The 19,633-nt window shown below is 45.5% G+C and overlaps 1 protein-coding gene across 1 annotated transcript in view; it reads right to left on the bottom strand.

Annotated features, from left to right (window-relative positions):
* KLHL29 (kelch-like family member 29) overlaps nt 1-19,610 on the bottom strand; it is a 335,635-nt gene extending 316,025 nt beyond the window's left edge. Inside the window, exon 1 of the mRNA XM_010840684.1 lies at nt 19,405-19,610. The gene's annotated coding sequence lies outside the window, so the exon portion shown is untranslated. The remainder of the gene's footprint in view (nt 1-19,404) is intronic.
* Nucleotides 19,611-19,633: the final 23 nt, after the last annotated feature.

Below are 19,633 nucleotides of genomic sequence, written 5' to 3'. Positions count from 1 at the left end.
TTATTCTTTTAACTAGAACATTATATAATTTTAAAAGATTAAACCTCGGTAATTCTATTTCTAGAATTATACTCAAAACATTCTCTCATGTAACTCTCACAACCACACCATGAGGTTGATACTATTATCTCCATGTGACAAGTGAGAGACAGAGGCCGGGGTGAATAACGTGATGAGCCTAATGTTACTCTGGGCTTTGTCAGATCTATCTGACACCAAAATTATGAACCAAGATGATACACAGAGGGTTATAATAGGAAAAAAGTACACCTGCTGGGTGGAATGGCTGTGTAAACCAGTTTGCAGACATGACAGCATACCATGTAGGGTATTCTGATGTTAGGGAATCACTTTTCATGACATGGAAAGGTGCTCTATAAAGTTTAAAAATGCAAGATGCAAAGTTCATTGGCAACACGGCCCCAGCTATGGTAAAAATTCAAAACAAAAGGAAGACTCGAAGAAAATATGATAAAATATTAACAATAGCTCTCTCTAGACTATAGAGTTTTAGAGATTATTACCTACTTCATCCAATGGACATGAGTTTGAGCAAACTCCAGGAGACAGTGAAGGACAGTGAAGCCTGGTGTGCTGCAGTCCATGGAGTCACAAAGAGTTGTACATGACTTAGCCATTGCACAACAACCTACTTCATCATACCTGAAAATATTACATAATGGGTGTTGCTTTTATTACCAAAAATGTTCCATATTAACTGAACAATAACAAAAAAAGAACACACCACCCATTATGGCTCCCTTCCTCATACCGATCTACCCACTAAGGCCAAGTTGAAGGCTCACCTCCCCCATGAAGTCCTCCTTGATTTGCCCAGTCCATTCAGCTCTGACCTTTTAAAACATGTCTTCAAAGTAGATCTTTGACTCCTGGCTTTAGAAATTATCACATGGGTCTCTTGGGAGATCGTAGGTCTTGAGCTTAATTCCCTATCAAGTATTCTAGAATCCCTGGGTGGGAAGCCATCACTATGTTCTGTTCCTGAGCCTTATGCATGTTCACTGGTGCCAATAGAGCTGCCATAACTGTATCTTCCGTAGCCTGGGCCTGTCTGGGACAGGGGAGACAATTACCATGAGCAGGACTAGTCTATGATGAAGTCCTCACAGTCCACGGAAAATGACAAAACTCAAGAGTGAATTTTCTAAAACACTAAGTTTATTCAACTCTCCCATCTTCTGGGATTACATCCTTCCTACTCTTCAGTGGTAAAACATTCATCACTTTTTTGAAAAGATGGGGTGAAGAGTAGATGGTAATTGTAAAAACTTGTTTAACAATCTCATAACTGGCAACTTCATGTTGCTTCCCCTATTTTCATCACATTTCACGGTCCATAAGATACTAAACATTGCAACTAACTTTTTTGAAGAAGGGAGTTTATTTTTATTACATTTGTAATCTAAACAGTGCTGGCATCCTTTGAGCAGAACTAGAATATTATTTGTTGCCCTTTAGAGAAGGATTCCTAACTACCCAATCTCACATAGCTTTCCTTTTCCCAATTATTTTCCCTCATATCATGTATAATTATCTAGATTATATTCCAGTATTCATTTGCTTTTTTTTTTTTAATGCTGTCCCACTATGGAGAATGTATGTCTCATGAAGACAAGGTCTTGGCCTGGTTCATTGTTGATGCATGTAGTAGGTGCTCAATAAATATCTTTTAAACAAATGAAGAACCTTGGAGCGGGAAAGGGTGGAGGAGGACTTTGGTCAGAGTTTTAAAATATTAGAAAATCAAATTTAGTATTAGAGTTATTGATGGGTAAAATACCAGTTCTGGAATTAGTTCTAGCTACATACTAGCTATATACTAGCATGTAGTTATCTTGTATCCAGAGAAACCTCTTATAAAGGTTTCCTCTGGTGCCCAGTCATTCTGGGAATAAGACATTAAAATCAGAGTAAACACACTGAGCAGGATTCCTGGCCGGTAGCACTGGCAGGCCGTATTTAGTGGAAACATACATACAACTCAATTGCAAGCAGCTCTCCATCCCCAGTTTCTGATTAACACTTTCCTCCCCCAGTGCCTCTCAGCTTCTCTTCAAAAACAAATCATTTTTTTCACTGTAGTTGATGAGAAAATGCCCTCTTGTGGGCGTGACAGTGGACGACCTCGATAGTCTCTGAAAACGTGATTGTTGAAGAGAACTCCTTCATCAGACTTAAAGGTTTTTTAAAAAAATCCCAAATATCAACCCTTTGTTAAAGTGGAAATGCATTTTCTAAAAGGCCATTAAACAGTACTCGACTCACTTCTGCATGTCTAACTTAGCAATGCAGGTTCTGATTATCTTGAACAGCATCATCACAAAGATAATTATTTTCCTTTCTAAACTCCTGTACGATCTGCTAATGACAGGGTGGCTTTTTTTTTTTTATCATCGCCCAGAATCTGCCTCCTTTCTTGCTCCCAGGAAACCATCACCTGAGATTGACAGGCAGCAATTGAAAATAATAAAATTATGTAAGATGAGCTTGTAATCACCAGCATTTCACGAGCAGCAAAATGCATTTCGCTCTGGCTGAGGAACAGAAAGTTTCTTCCTCATTTTAAATCTGTATCAGAGGTAAAGCCTTCTATTAAAACACAATTCTCAGTACACTTAGAGCCTCTGGCAGACTGCCAAGGAGACGATCAGGGAACCACTACTGCAGAGAAGCAGGCCGTCAAAGGCCTAGAGGAGCATCCTGAGAAACGGGCAGTCTCCTGAATTCTTGGAGGGTTCCACCCACAGCCGCCCTCACCGCTCTGGGCAGTCTCCTCTGCTAGTGGACACACACACGTGCTCACACACACACTCACTCCCCCACACACCTCTTTCTGGAAGGACGTGGGATAGACAAACATTCAGAAAATCATTCCCTTTTACTCTACATGCACACACACTCACTCTCTCTCTTTCTGGGTTTCTTCTTCCTTTTTCACTCCTTTTTGTCCTGTGTTACTGACATCACCGTTGTTATTAAATTATAAACCCTGTGGTCCAGGATCTGGTTAATTGCAACCCTTTTGCTGGATGTAATTTACAGGTACAAGTGACCACTTGGGGGCACAGTTATTTGAGAAGGTTGGCACTCGGCTTGCAGGCAACAAGACAGGCTTTTTGGGTTTAGCATCTGCTTTAGCTTAGCTATCTCTGAGAAGAGAGACTCCCCCCAATCCTGGGTCCTGCCGGAGCCACAAGATGAAATAGAACCTTGAGAGAATTGTTCATTTAAGATGAGTCTCAGATTCACTGTGAAGATTATTACATATGGAATTACATGAAATTATTTTGGTCCTTCCTCCCTCAAAAAAAACTGGTTGTTTAAAAATCTCCTCCACATTGTGGCCTGTCCTTTTCCTGTTTTCATTGCTATTTGTGTGGGCATGTACACAAACACATCGCTCACAGTGGCAGGTGGCAAAAATTAACCTTATTTGCATAGTTAAATTTCTTTCCCCTGTTAAATAAGCTTTTATTTTATGATAAATATGCTGACAGGTTTTTTAAAAATCTATTTTTAAGCTGGAAAAATTTTAAGTAGAATTTTAAAAGCAGAAAGATGACTACTGTTAACATTATGGCACATTTTCAGTCATTTGTTCTGTGTTCTTTTTTTTTTTTAACATACTTGACATCATAGTATATATATATAATATGTCCTTGGTTTCTTTTCATTAACAAAGTTTCCTTTTAAAAAAGGGTTTTCACGCTAAACAAACTCACAATGATAAGTCGCTTAAAGAATTTTGTTCTCAAAGCCCAAAGAAGTGTTCTGTATTTTCCCTTGTCTCCTGATCTGAACACAAGGAATGTTTTTCATGCCATCTCTTTGCCAACCCTACCCCAGCACTCAAACACGTACTGTGAAGACAGATAGTCCCTGAGACAAACCAGGCTGTCTGGGTTCATCGTTGGGCAGAGGGGAGACACAAACCCGGGTCGGGGGAGAAGAAAGAAGGTGGGTGGGGGTACATGGCAACAGCTGGGAAACACTGGGCTTTCACCAGGGACCCCAAGGCCCGGGGCCTCAAGATGAGCATGTGAGTTAGCATCCTGGGAAGGTCTGTGGGTGGTGTGCAAAAAAACGGGAGTGAAGATCATCTTTTGTGGCTCAGATTTGAATGCACAGTCATTTCACATCCCAGAGAAGGGATCCCTTATCTAGTCACACGTTTTAGGAAGTCATTTCTGCTTGCTTGTGACAAAAACCAAAAGAGAAAATTCCCCGGGGTTTGCACTCTGTCACCCAGCATGGCTTGAAGCAGCACGGAATTCACAGGAGGGGATTCCCGCCCAGACCCGAGGCTCCCACCCCTCGTGATGCTGTTTCCATGCTCTAGGATTTGGGGCTCCAGTCCCAGCTCTGCCTCTCACTGGCATGTCTTAGACGGCACTCCTCTGGGCCTCACTCGATCAAACTGTGATGTGTGTCCGTCACTGCCCTACACTCTAAGAGGAAAATCAACAGAGGGATATAAACAGAAGGGGAGGTGCTCAATCCCCCAGGAGCAGTCGGCTGGAGACCCTTAAGAGGGGGTTACATGGAGAACCTGGGCCATAGGCTCCTCCTAGAGGAAGCCGTGAAGGATAGGAAGGATCTGAACTGGGCAGAGATGGGCAAACCTTCCAGAGATGGAAGAGGGGAGTGGGGAGCCAAGGGTAGCCTCAGGCTGGCAGAGTGGCTCCTCTGTCCCCAATGCATCTTCTTACTCCCCAGCCACGTGGGGGACCCAGCTCCCTGCACCCATGGGTAGGTGGGCATAACTCATCAGGCCTTGACTTGCTGAGATAGGCGCCAGGCCCCATTCCCTTGTCCCGGGAGCATGAGCCCTGTGGGTTCTGGCCAGGGAGCTGACCACAGCGACACAGGGCCCAAGCACCCCACAGCTGTGCCAGCATCTCTCAGAGGTGAATTTAGAGCAATGCATCCTTTAGAAATCACAGTGCAGACCTAGGCTGGCCATCTAGGGTTACTCCTCACAGGGCAGAGTAGATTCATTAGCTGAATTGGGCTTGTAAGCTGGTAGATTGGGGATGGGGGTCCTGGGTGTTCAGAGGGAGGCACTTGGACAGAGGGAGGGTGACCGTCATCAGCACACCTGCCTTGGGAGGTCCTCCAGCTGCCTGCTTGGGGGTGGAGGGGTAGGGGAGTGGGGTGGTGCTTCCCAGTGACCATGCTCACCCTTATCAGCCCTGTGTCCCAACAGTTCTTTCCTGGAGGCGACAGCCCCGGCTGCCACCTACACACCATCCTTGCATCGTCTACATCATGCAGTGAGGCACTGCCCAGGAATGTGGACGTAGAGGAGGCAGATGAACTCAGCTTTCACACAGATGAACTTTGTCTGAATTCCTGCAAGGCAGGAATGACCCTGCCCCCCACTTACAGGCCTGTTAGAGGCGGTACGTAGAGCAGCAAAGCTATTATTAGTGTTATTATACGAGGTGGCTCTGTTCCAAGAGATGAAGTAACCTGCCCAAGATTTCATCATTCCTAGGTGGCCCTGCTAAGACGCTGAGCTCAGACCCATATGGAAGTGAAGGCCATGGCTCTCGAGCACAAGGTCTCACTACTACTTCAGGAGCCGAGATGCTGCCCAGAAATGTGGATGTGGGGGACGGCACTGATCTCAGAGTCAGACTGCACACTCACTTGAGAATGGGTCACAGCAGAGAGGGCAAGGTCACCCTAAGGACAGAATTCTCATACTAAAGGCCTTCGTACTGTGGCAGAAAAAACATGTCAACTAGCCCTAAGGCTGCAAACCACAGAGGAAGGGGCCGAGCTGGGGACCGATCAGCCCAGCCCTATTCTCTGTCCCTACCCCTGGCATCTGGTCAGTTCTACAGGTGGCTGCTTGGGCTAGGAAGGTACAATCATGGCTCAGAGACACTGACCTTTAAGGCCATCTGCCAACCTCCTGTCTTCACAGCAGAGTCACCACACAGTCTCCTGATACTCAACTTCCTGCAAGATGTGCCTTTAAGGGAAAAATTTGTCCAGCAGCCACAGGAGCATCTGGTCTACCGGGTGTCACGCTTTCAGTGAAAATCACCCAAACGCCACGACCTGGAGGTGGTTCAACTCTGGGGAAGCTGCCAGTCCTGCAGAAAACCCCCTGCATGGAGAGCTTGTGTGACAACCCCAACTCACGGGGATACTCCCAGTTGGCCAGCTAACACCCTCACTTGCTGCCAGCTGTCCCCAGACACTGCAACACTCAATGTCCGTCCACAGGAGAGTGGACACACCAACTCTGGTACATGCCATGGAACCCTATTGAGCAATAAAGAAAGAACTACTTGGGGGAATGTCAACATGGATAAATCGCGCCTGGGGTGGGTTGAGTGAAACCAGTGGGTACCAGGGTATATACTACATGCTTCCATTCACACGGAGTCACACAGCAGTCAGAACTCATCTCTGGTGACTGACATCAGAAAATGTTCAGGAGAAGGGGGCTTGCTTAGAGGAGGCACACGGGAACTTTTTGGGGTGATGAAATGTTTTACATTTTCCTTTGGATGGTGGCTCCAGAGGTATATACAGTTATCAACACTCAGTGAACTGAACACGTATGGTCTGTGGATTTTATTGTGCTGCCTCAACTGTTACACCTCAAATAAAACACATACGTTTATAATAATACATACAATGCCCAGCAAAGGCTAAGGTATACAAATTGTTGAACTGTTAAAGTGAGTGACTTTTTGCCTCTAAGCAAATGATTTAAAGAATTTATTAGGAGAGCCAGTTTAGAATCTCTTCTTTTTATTGTGGTAAAAACATATAACATAAAATTTACCATTTTAACCAGTAAGGTGTACAGTTCGGCAGCATTAAATACAGTCACACTGCTGTTGCTGCTGCTGCTAAGTTGCTTCAGTCGTGTCCGACTCTGTGCGACCCCATAGACGGCAGCCCACCAGGCTTCCCCGTCCCTGGGATTCTCCAGGCAAGAATACTGGAGTGGGTTGCCATTTCCTTCTCCAATGCATGGAAGTGAAAAGTGAAAGTGAAGTCGCTCAGTCGTGTCTGACTCCTAGCGACCTCATGGACTGCGGCCCACCAGGCCCCTCGATCCATGGGATTTTCCAAGCAAGAGTACTGGAGTGGGTATTGTCCAAATATTATCACCATCCATTTCCAGAACTTTGTTATCTTCCCAAACTAAAACTGTGCCCACCAAACAACAGCTCCTCATTCCCCTCTCCCCCAGCCTCTGGCAACCACCATTCTCTGTCCTGTCTTTATAAATCTGATTACTAAGTACCTCATATATGTAGAATCATACAATTTGCTGTTAAGTCACTAAGCTGTGTCTGACTCTTTGCGACCCCATGGACTGCAGCATGCCAGGCTTTCCCTATTCTTCACCATCACTTGGAGTTTGCTCAAGTTTTTGTCCATTGAGTCCATGAGAGTTTATGTCCATGAGATGCTATTTAACCATCTCATCCTCAAACAATATTTTTATGACTGGCTTATTTCACTTGGCATAATGCCTTCAAGGTTCAACCATGTCACAGCAAGTGTCAGACTTTTCTTCCTTTTTAAGGCTGATTAATACTCCACTGTATAACACATTTTATTTATCCATTCATCCACGGATGAATACTCGGGCTGCTTCTGCCTTTTGGCTACTGTGAATAATGCCGCTATGAGTGTGGGTGTACAAATATCTGAGTCCTTGCTTTTACTTCTTTTGGATATTTACACAGAAGCAGAATTACAGAATTGTATGATAACTTTATGTTTAATTTTTTGAGGAACCTCTATTCTGTTTTCCTTGGTGGTCACACCATTATATTGCCACCACCAAAAGCCATCAGGGTTCTGATTTCTCCACATCCTCACCAATACTTTTTATTTTCTATTTTTTAAAGAATTATAGTTATCTTATCTCATCATGGTTTTGATCTGCATTTTCCTAATGATTAGTGATACCGAGCATCTTTTCATGGGCTGGTTGGCTCTTGGTATATCTTCTTTGGAGAAATGTCTGTTCACGTCCTTTGCCCATTTTTAAAATCAAGCTGTTCGCTTGTTGTTGAGTTGAAAGTAAATAAGTTTTATTTGTAACTATGTGCAGTACTGAGTGAGGAGGGCATGGCAACTCACTCCAATATTCTTGCCTGGAGAATCCCATGGACAGAGGAGCCTGGCGGGCTACAGTCCATGGGGTCTCAAAGATTCGGACACTACTGAAGCGATTTAGCACACATGCACGCAGGACTGAGAATCCAGTCTCGTCCCCACCACTATCACATGCTCAGTCCCTAGAGGTCAATCTCATGTCCCTGTCCCTGTCCCCAGTGGCTCCTAGGTAACACAGCACAGGAGCCAAGGGTCAGACAGGCGAACTGCTTTTCCTAGGACCCTTTCCCTAGGACCAAGGAGACCATACCTGGCCTAGGTGTCTCTTCCAGATATCAAAAAATGCTTCTGAAGATCAGACGTCCAGGGAGGCTTACCTAGAATAAAAACAGCTGGCAGCTACAGCTCTCCAATTGCAATTTCACAGTCCAGTGGGCGCCCACCCCTCCCCCACAGCCTCCCCAGGAGCCTTCCCCAACAAAGAGGGCTTTCTGTGGTTTCTGCAGAATCTGGGAGAGAAGTTTTAAATTCTGAGGTAGGAGCCTGAGCAGGGTCGCGGCTCTGGAATGCTCTTTTTGCTTGGGGATATGAGGGAGAGCGCAGGGGAGAGGCAAGGGCTGTCACCACAGCCCATCTGGAAACCCAGGGCTGAAACCATTGCCACCAGAGGATGGTTCGGTTCATGTGGCTTTATCTCAGCAAGGCAGTAGTCCCAGCTGCTTTCTTACTAGTCTCTCCACTGCTGCCGGTGACCTTCCCTCACGTCCCAGTCACTGGTGTCTTCCAGCATGTCACACAACCCACGTCCCTTCCTTCCTGAAAACCCCATGGGCTTCTGCATGGCCTGACTTCTGCCCCAGGGGTCCCAGAGCACCCTCATAGAGACCTGGGGCCGGTGAAAGAGAGAGGTGGTGATTTTGTGGAGAGGGGAAAAAGGGACTTCCATAAACCACAGTTTCCATAAAAATCATTTTTTTCCTCCTCTGGGGTAAAGGAGGAAATGTCAGATCCCAGTACCATTTAATTGTGGAGAAAGGCATTTTCTTCCACAGTGCATGAAGCCACCCCGGTGCTCTTTTTTTTTTTCTTTTCCTGCAATGTGTGGCCATAGATCGGTAAGTTGAGAAGCTTCGGAGCTTCTACTTGGCACACCCAGGTTTCAGCAAGAAAAAAGTTCCTTTCACAGTTTGAATATTATTTAAGTTTTGATGATTAAAGCTGGCTGGAGCAGCATGAACCGAATAGATTATAGTGCTCTGCGTACAGCAGGCTCTTCGCTAGCAAGATCAGCAACACAGGCTGCCTGCAGCCTCCGGGTCTCACTGACACGGCTTCCAAAATGTAACACACTTCCCAGATGCCGTGGCCCTGACCTCTTGGTTTGGAGAGCCAGAATCAGAGCATGGTCATCTTATACTTCTTCAGATCAACCAAACAAGTGAGCTCAATGGCAAAATAGCCTACCGCAACCAAATCAGTGAATTCAATGGCAAAATCACCTATGCATGGCTTATGAAGTCAGAATAGTGCAGAACTGCAACAAAAGGGCCTCATATTTCTTGTGCTAAGACCCTCAAGCTCTCACTCAGCATCAGAGAGCTAATTGGAGATGCACACAAACACAGAGGAGGAGCCCCTCGTCACAGCACCCCCCGACATGGCAATCGTTTCCTGGACAGGACAGAGCAGACCAGGCAGCTGTCCCTGGTACAGTGAGCACCATCAGACCAGCTACAATTCAGTCTGCCTGTTGTCCCAAAGGAGGAGAGGCTGGCCTCACTGATGAGGGATTCTAGATGGGAGCTTTAGAAAAAAAGCACTGCCTGTGGGTTGGCAGGACAAGTACATCTAGGCTCTCGTGTTGCCCTCTTCCCCTATCTGTGGTGAAAGACCCCAGATTTTTGGGTTTTATTTGTATCGCCCATCTGTTAAGAACTGAAAGGCAGTCTTAGCATGCAATGCTTACCCACAGCTCTCACCACACACGGCTCTCTTGGCAACACGCGAGGGAGTCTGACGTGGCCCCAGACTGGTCCACACCTTCAGGGAGAGAAGCCAAGGGCTACGCTGTCAAGGGAGTGCCAAGTGTGACAGAAGTTTCTAAATGCTCCTTCCCATTTTATCTTGTCTCAGACTGGTAACCAATCTGTGACCTAGCACCGATCAGAGGACCAGGCCTAGAGCATCATTTTCTACTGGCCTGGACAGCCTGGACAGTGGCAGAGGCAACCAATCTAAGTGGCTGCGTGGAATCGTGTTGTGGATGCTTGCGGCAGCCTTCATGATTTCATGATCAGGTTCTTCCCCTGTGGTCTTTCAGAATTTCTCTGTTCTGAAAGAAATGCTGGACTGTCCCCTCACTATCTCCACCTGCTCTCCACATGCCACAGGCTTCTGGGTTAGACTGGGAACTCATGGTTGGGGTCATGTCTCAGGGCATCCAAACAGTGAGAAGCCAACACGTGCGAAGTCCAAAGCCAAAAGGAGGTCGTGATTCCCAAGGGAATCCAGAAAGAGCCACTTGTTCACACGATCTGGAGTAGAAACCAACCCACATGTTCACACGGACTACAGTTATAATATGCTTGATATTGTTCTGAGCGCTGTAAACGGGAAGCCATTGAAACCTCACACAATTGATTCTTATCCGTGTAAGTCAGGGGAACCCTGAGAAGCCTTTGACCACATAGAAAAGCAGTCAGTTAGACCTAAGCCTTCAAGATAAACTCAGAATCAAACACTTGTTGAGTTTTACAAATGATGATGGCAGTGAGGTTAAGTGTGAAGGAATCTGAAATCATACTAATGGGTCTCACTTCCAAGTTTATTTCAAGCCTTAAAATAAAATTAGCTGGACCTCACTTTATTATGTCAACTGTGGTATAATAATGTGAGTAATGTGGCTAAGTGTGTGTATATTCTGTTATTTTAATAATCAGTTTATATTCTGTATGAAAGGGAACACAGGCTCTCTCCCTTCTTCAGAGGTTGGCAGTCACCTGGAGGCTAGGCTTGTGCATCGCTGTAACCTATCCAGCCACCCGTGTTTGCACCCATTAGGCAAATGCTTCGTCTCTCCAGAACTAATCTACAGAATGGGAATAATGTTACCTACATCACAAGGTGAGCAACAAATGAGATGCCGTGTGAAAGGCATGGTTCTCTCCATCATAACTGCTCAGTAAATAGACCGAGTCTATGCTCATTTAGAACTTTCAGAAAAATGAATGTATCATTAAAATTCCTTAGGAAGCTAAGTTCAGCTGCAGTTTTGATCCAAAAGCATATGCTTAAAGCTGGAAATATGAAAAGAGGAGATAAAAGAGAAAGGTAAGTTTTTGTTTTGTTTTAAAATTCATGTTTCACCTTTCCCCACCACTTCTCAAAATGTTTATAAATATCCAAAAGGAAAACACGGATGATCTGGCAACTGTTTGGTCTAAGCCTTTGACTAGTTTTTGCTTTTCGCAAGACAAGAGAGAGCCCTTCTGTTTGCTCTTGCTTCATCGTCTCCATTTCTGACCCGGCTTCGAAGAGCTTTGCAGGGATGCCTGAAGAAAAAGAAAACCTCCTGCCTGATTTTTCCTTGAGGGTAGAAACAAGCCCAGGAGTGAGGCAGGGAGAGGTGGTGGAGCTGGCCAGGCTGGTACCCAGCCACCCCAGAACACCTGCTGGGTGTTCCTCATCCAGCATCATTTCCTGCCTGATTCCTCAGTTACAGGTTTGATCAGAGGCATGGTAGCCATGCCTTCTCACAGTGAATCTAAAACTGGAGAAGTCATTCCTTGGCTGGGTGAGGGTTAGAAGAGTTCAAACAGGGAGAAAACACATTTTTGTGGTATATGCCCCAGGTTGTATTCATATCCTCTTATCCATCCCCAAAATAAACAAACACACACAAAAAATCCTTCACCCTGCCCCCACTAAAATAAAGAATTAAAATAGGCCAGAAAAAGTTGGAAAATACAGTGTTATTGCCCTTTTACGGTGGTCTCTATGATTGTGAGGCATTTTGTTTTTCCTTAAAACAACACATTTATGAAATGCCACAAATTAAAAATCTCAGTGGGGACAACACCTCACAAGTAAGTGTATCATGAAGGACGGACTAGGACGGACTCTGCATCGATTCTCACAAGTGCCAAATAAATTCAAGTTAGCACGGGAAAGAAGCAGCTCCAAGAAAATTAGTCTTCAAAGTCTCAAGTCATAAATCCTTAAAGATTCCATTTAGATCAGTTATAATTCATCAACAAACATATTTAATAGATAGATGCCCAAATATAGCATCTAAAATTCCACACAATGTAAAACTGTGGAGATACAGCGACACAGCGACTGAGTGAAAGGTAATCCAAAAAGCAGCCTTTGATGTCTATTACCTGACACCTTCTCTGGGCATAAACTGATCCAGGCAAATAGTTTTTCTATCAAGTTCTGTGCCAGGCACTGTATTCGGTACTGGGACTCAAAACAAACATGCCCAGATCAATCTTTGGTGGTCCTAAATGTATCCTTAATCCTTTCTACATTGTTTCTGCTCCTCAATTTGCTGTTTATTACACTGGATCAGCATGGAAACAGATGTCATTCAAAAGCATCTAAAAGTTTTTTCTCAGCATTCCAGGAGTAAGAGTAAATGAAAGCAGGTAGGCAAATCCCAAAGTACTGTGAATGTTGGACCTGGTCAATATTCTTATTAAAGCTCACAATCCCTCGAGTAGAATTATTTCATTTAAAATGCTAATTGGCACAGACAACATGGTACCTGGTACATAATAGGCAGTGTGCTGTGGTGCAAATGAGCTTCCCAGGTGGCACTAATGATAAAGGACCCACCAGCCAACGCAAGAGACATAAGAGGTGTGAGTTTGATCCCTGGATAGGGAAGATCTCCTGGAAGAAGAAATGGCAACCCACTGCAGTATTCTTGCCTGGAGAATCCCATGGCAGAGGAGCTTGGCAGGCTAGAGTCCATAGGGTCACAAAGAGCTGGACATGACTGAAGCAACTCAGCATGCACACAGTGGTGTGAATGCATCGAGACACAGTCTGGAGTCTCAAACACACACACACACACACAGCTTGAAAAGAAAAGACAAGACAGATTGGTAGTTGATAGATCTAGGCTCAAACTTGGATGTACAGTATAGCTAGATTCATGGCCTTGGGCCAGTTGATTACCTTTCTGAGCCTCATCTTCACTTGTAAAAGTGTGGATAATCCCTATCTTGCAGCATTGATATGAGGATTAGAGGTAATGTATGTAAAGTACTAAAATACAGTGGGCAGCCATAACTGGAAGCTGTTATTATTATATTATTGGGGCTTGATACAGGTTTGATGATTGAATAATAGGCAGATTAGTTGACCTCTAAAATCCACATCAACTCTAAAATTATGATACTAAAAATGGAATTAAAAGTTCACATATCAAATCCACTCAAGGATATTTTTAACAATTGTAATTGTGATGCAAATCTTTTTTCAGAATAAGTTCTGGTAGTGAAACTCACAGAATACAATATATTTATATATACCCTGGCATATTATGAAAATGTTTATGATCAAATTTAACAGGAGAGCTGTCTATGGTCTCTGAGAGCTCCAGGGGTTGCTGCTGCCTTCTCCATCATGACTGCCTCTGTCACCGAAGCTCTCCTTTCTAGAGTACTTCTTGAGGTTGGACACTGTGAGGCAGGTTTTAGCAGTTATCTTGGCCACGATGATTCCCTCCAGTTTCATAAAAGAAAGCGGAGGTTTACTGAGATTAAGGATCTTTCCAAGGTCACACAGCTAGTAGGCACCAGGCACTAGACTTCAACTCTGACACTAAGCCCATTGCTTTAGCCACTATGCCTTATCGCTGTAAGTCACACAAGCCCTAAAAGCAAAACAGAAAAGAGATTGGAGAGATTTGTGAGGAAATGTACACACAGAAAGGGAAGAACAAATCTACTGCATTCTTCCTCTGACTGTCTTCTGTGGACTGCATTTTTACCATCTCTCTTCAACAGAGGATCAATGTCACACATCTGTGAAAAAGTAGAAGAATCCACCACTCCCTTGTCTGGGTACATATGCCAAAGGATTGAAAGCTGGATCGTGAAGAGATGTATGCCCACCCATGTTCACAGACACGCACTGTAGGATTTCTCCTTATATGAGCCATCAAAGTAGTCAAATGTATAGGAACAGAAAGTAGGGGAGGGAGAGTGGGCAGTTGACGCTTCATGGGTATAGAGGGTCAGTTTTGCATGACGAAAAAGTTCTGGATATCCATTGCACAAAAATATTAACAATATTGAACTGTACACTTAAAAATGGTAAAGATGATATAGTTTATATAATGTGTTTCCTTTTACCACTATTTTAAAAAGTAAAGTAGTAGAATATTTATTTGTATATGTGTGTGTATATACACATTTTATGCAATATATATTTGTATATATGTATGTGTATATATTTATATATATATTACATATATATACACACAAACATTATTGTTGTTGTTGTTTAGTTGCTAAGTCATGTCTGACTTCTGCTGCCATAGTCCACCAGGCTCCTCTGTCCATGGAATTTCCCAGGCAAGAATACTGGAGTAGGTTACCATTCCCGTCTCCAGGGGATCTTCCGGACCCAGGGACTGAACCCACATCTCTTGCATTGCAGGCAGGTTCTTTACCGCTGAGCCACCAGGAAAGCCTACACACCCACACATATATTAACATATTGTTAAAAGAGTCTGTGATTTTAATATGTCAAAACTCTAGAAAAGAATTATAAAAATTGATGCCAGTGGGGCCAACGGCAGCCTTTAAATGTTTAGGGAGCTGACCTCTTGGCCCAAACCTGATTCCGTATACAACGCTCTGCCATTCCTGTTCTAGCTTCTGAATCATCAACTGCTACAGAGTCCAGAGTCTGAACCATGTGAATTTCATGCAAATATCCTCTCTGGTGGCAAATGAGAAATCTTGCCTTTCCCTTCCTAAAGGTGGAGATGCCCCAAGCTGTAAAGTTCATTTCACAAATAATTAATTGTATTGCTCCTTCCAATGATCAACATACCTCATCTTTTTCTGCAGTTTCAATTTCCCTATTTTCAAGTGATTTTCTTTCTGACCTAGGACTTCAGGAAAGTAAGCTGGTAGCTGTTGTAGAAAGAATCAGTTTGCTTTCAGTGTGATCCTGATCTCAGAAGGCAGGTAAAGAATTCTGACACACTTTTTCTGCTTAACCAAATTATTAAGACTATTTTTTTTTTAGCATATTAGGAGATAAATCCTGATTTCCTAAGTAATAACAAAAGACTATCTGTACAAACTACATTTTCCCAGTTTCTAAACATTTGGCTCTATACGTGATTTATCTGTCCACAAAGAGATTTCTTTTCTTTCTTTCTCCTTTTTTTTTTTTTTTTGCTGTGCTGCTTGTGGGATTGTAATTCCCCGACCAGGAGCAAACCCTGGGCCCTTGGCAGTCAGAGCACCAAGTTCTAAGCATTGGATCACCAGGGAATTTCCCACAAACATATCTCTTATTCTCTAGTAAAACCTACATGGTTTCTGCTTTGGTTTAGCCTTACCCACTGCAACCAAAGGCTGGATTTCTTATGCATGGTGTTTATTCCTGCTCCTACCCCGCAAGTAAGCACTTAGTTGACCGATTATAGAATCACAAGATTGGTTATAATTCCGTTTCTCCATCTGACTTTGAACTTAAGTGCTCCAATTATTTCTCCTGATCCTAATAAGTCAGTGGCGTGCTAATGCTTGCCTTGATATTTCTGAAATATACAGGGTATGATTAGCATAGGACTGCATCATTAGAAAGCAAAGTTGAAAGCGGGTGAGCAAAATCATCACTTGCATTTAAGCAAAGCTGCCTGTGCAGTGAACTTACAATGTTACGTGATCCCAGAGATACTATACACTGTGAGTAAACATATACTGTATTTGGAAAAATAATCTGATGTTCCAGAACCTTCTGTCTTTGGCTACTACTGAATGAGACAAGATCCTAGGACGACGGGCTTGTTCTAATATACAAAGTCCAAAAGTCTGTTGAGCCAGATATAACTGAAGACATAAAGAATCCCTGAACCATGATAGGATAGGAGGGGAAGAAAGGTAGAAAGGAAAGAAGGAAGGAGGGAAGGAAAGAAGAAGGGAGGGAAACCTTTAGTCAATTCTGCTGGGTTGGATTGACACCTCCAGGCCAAAAAGTCAGAAAGCTTTAAGGTAAGCCTGCTGGAAGAAAAAAGAAGAAAAAACCCATGCATACACACATATCAAATGAGATGCAAAAAACTACATAAGCTCAGTGGTGTTATCTGTATGCAATCAGCAATAGTGTAAACTTTTGGGAACTAGCAGAAGGGGGGAGGGAAAGAAACATTTTAAAATGGGAATGATTTGCAGCCAAATCAATTGATAAATGAAAGAAAAAAAGATGGTACAACTGAATTGATACCAAAGATTTATAAGGTTGACTAAGTAAACAAAAATGGAATGGATCACCATGGAAATGCATGAATATTAAAATAAGCAAGATTTGAATAGACTAATGATATGCCTCACTTAGACTGACAGGTGTTGATAACAACTGTGACACTCAATCCACACCAACATCCACACTTCTAACATGTTTATTCCTAGAAAACATGGGCCAGATTGAAAGGTTCCTTTGGTAAGAGCTCATAAGGAAAATAAATTTTCTACTTTTAAAGGGACTAACTCAATTCTCATTTATCTACTTGAAAAATAAGAAAGGTTTTACCTATTTGCTTCCTGGATATGAGGAGCTGCATTTAGCAGAAGTCATTCTCCAGGGCTCTACTAGTCTTTGTTCCAATAAACCTCTCACAGAACTGAATTCTCAGTTTGGCTTATCTCCTGCACTGAGTACTTGAAGTATGACCACCACTCATTAGAAGCATAATTAAAAAGACACAACCTAGATTCCTCCCTCCCATCACACACAAATGAAAACCAATAACCCTTAATCTATTTGTTACCATGGCTACCATAGGGTATTTTATTTCAGTACAACTCTAGGTATTTCCTTTGGATTGTTGCTTGCAAATGAAAGTTGGAGACCTATAAATTTTCGTTAACTGTGCTACAAATGGAGAGACTGAACAGAAGAAAATGTTTTTCTTAATCATGAATGAATATGGTTTATAAGATGCTTGTGCGGAAAAGTTATTAAAATTGGTTAAATGCATCAGCCCATAAACCAATTTAAATGCCATTAAATTTATATAGAGTTTAAGGGCACATATGCTAGTAATTCTCTGATTTATAGCAGGATGATAAATCAAGTGCACTCAGAAGAGTGTACAGGATGGAGACTATATTCATCAGTGGCACATAGCTTCATATTTGTATAAATGCCTGAAATATGTGACTACTCAAACACAGGCATGCCAACCAGCCTTTAAAGTATTCACCTGTGAATTATCCAACAACGTTTTGGCCTAGAGTCGCGAGGAACAATCGATAAAGTTGTTCATCATGCCCACTCCAGAAGAGTAGCTTTGCACTTTCCATTGTAATTTTTAAAAAACATCACGAATGAGGTGGGCTAATTAAATCTGCTGTCATTCATCCTAAACCGAAATAATTCCTTAAATCTGCCGTCCCAGGGCTGAGCTGGAGATAAGACCACACAACAAGAAAAGGAACTCTTAAGTGACTAGACAGATGACTTTAAAGCGACTGAAATTAGGGTAAATACAGCTGTAACCAGGACAGATTTATCACCGCAAGAGGAGTCCGAATCCCAGCGAAGCTCGGCTGGTGAGAGGCTGGCGCCTGCAATAGTGGAGCCTGACTGTCCCTGAGCCGAAGAAGTGGAAGTTTCACGGGCAGCTGCAGCTGGGCGTCCTCAGCGGTCCGGTCCCTCCAGCGCTGAGGTCTCCCCTAATGCTACATAAATACCTGCGTCCACGATTCGCCCCGGGCTAGCCGCGGCGCAAGCACCGTAGGGAGCCAGGAGAGCGTTTGCAGAGCGGCAGGGATGGAAGAGGCGGCGGCTCCTCACCCATCAGCATCCCTAGGGACCCGCCAACTGACCCGTGCCTGCCATTGGGTTTCAGAGCCCAGGAACCACAACTGGCTTCTCCGCTGGCGGACCCAGGCATCCGAGACTCGCGCTTTGGCCCCATCACCGTTTGCTGCAGGCAGGCAAGCAGGCAAGGCGGCGCGTCCCCGCCTTCCCCGGCCGACGCAGACCTGACCTGCCGGGGAGCTACCTCGGACCTGGGAGCTGCCTCGTACCTATCCGGGATCTCGACTCTGCTCTCTCGACCCCGGGCGAGCGCTCCCCTCCCTCGGGGCCCGGGGCCCGCACTGCCTAGAGCCCGCACCCGCGCCGCGATCGCAGATGACCCTCGCGCTCTCGGCCCGCTCCAGGCCACAGAGACCCGGACGTGAGCCCTCTGCCAGCCGGCACCTCCAGCGGCAGTCAGGGCGCAAGCCCACACTCCCACACCACACATCTCCCAGTCCACACTATCCCGCACATAAACAACCCCTCCCCACCCAACCCCACATCCTCGCCGCCCCACCATCCCGGTACGCTCTCCTTTCCGCGCCCCGCAAACACGTTGGCACCCACAAGGTGCTAAGGGAAGGGGAGGGGGGTCACAGAAGGTCTGTGCGGGTTTCCTCCCCGTGGTTTTCACGTTCCTCTGCCTCGAAAGTTACTTGGGATTGAGTGAAGAGACCCGGTCCCCAAATGCGGGGTCTGAGGACGGGAGGGGGCAGAAACCCCAACCTGGCTTCCCGCCGCACAGAGGCGCGCACGTGCCCCAAAGGGTCGGGCGCGTAGCCGTCTCCAGAGTCCTGCCCTCCGGTGCCTCCTCCTGGCCCCCAGCCCGGCCCGGGCCCTGGGCCGCTCCAGGGAGGTGGCTTGGAGAGAGACGCAAGCTCTCGGGCCCAGCTGAGAGGGGCTGCTTCGGCGGGGGTGGGGTGGGGGTGGTCATATTCGCTTCCAGCACCCACTACCACCCAACATTGGCCCCGGGCCGCCGGGGGGCATCCACACCCGGGGGCAGGAAGTTTTTTCCCCCCCTTTTTTCCCCCTGGAGCAGCGCAGGCGCAAGGGCTCCTGCAGCCTTGCGAGTCCAGACGCGGGAGGCTCCAGCCGCCGCCGCCGCGGGAGCCGAGCCCAGCGTTCCGGGTTCTCCGGCCCCGCTCCCAAGCCCGGCCCGGCCCCACGCAGCCTCCAGCACCCTGGTTCCCCGGCGCCGCATCCTTGGCGCCCTAGCCTGCATCTTACCTCCGGCCGCGCGGCTCTGGCCCCGGCCCGACGCGCAGAGAGTCTGGGGTCGCGAGTGGGCGCAGGAGGGCTGATGGATAGGGGACGGCGCCGGCGGGCAGCGGTGGCTGGGGCCGCTCGGGTCCTGGCCGGGAGAAACGGATCCAGGTCCACCTCCTCCTCGCGTTCCTGCTCTCCGCTTTCTCCCCCCTTTTCCTTCTCCTCCTCCGCCGCCGCCTCCCGGCAGCCC

Source organism: Bison bison, unplaced genomic scaffold, assembly GCF_000754665.1.
Source record: "Bison bison bison isolate TAMUID 2011002044 unplaced genomic scaffold, Bison_UMD1.0 scf7180017864145, whole genome shotgun sequence".
Lineage (NCBI taxonomy): Eukaryota > Metazoa > Chordata > Mammalia > Artiodactyla > Bovidae > Bison > Bison bison.
Note: the sequence above shows the minus strand (reverse complement) of the source record. Positions and strands in the feature narration are given on the sequence as shown.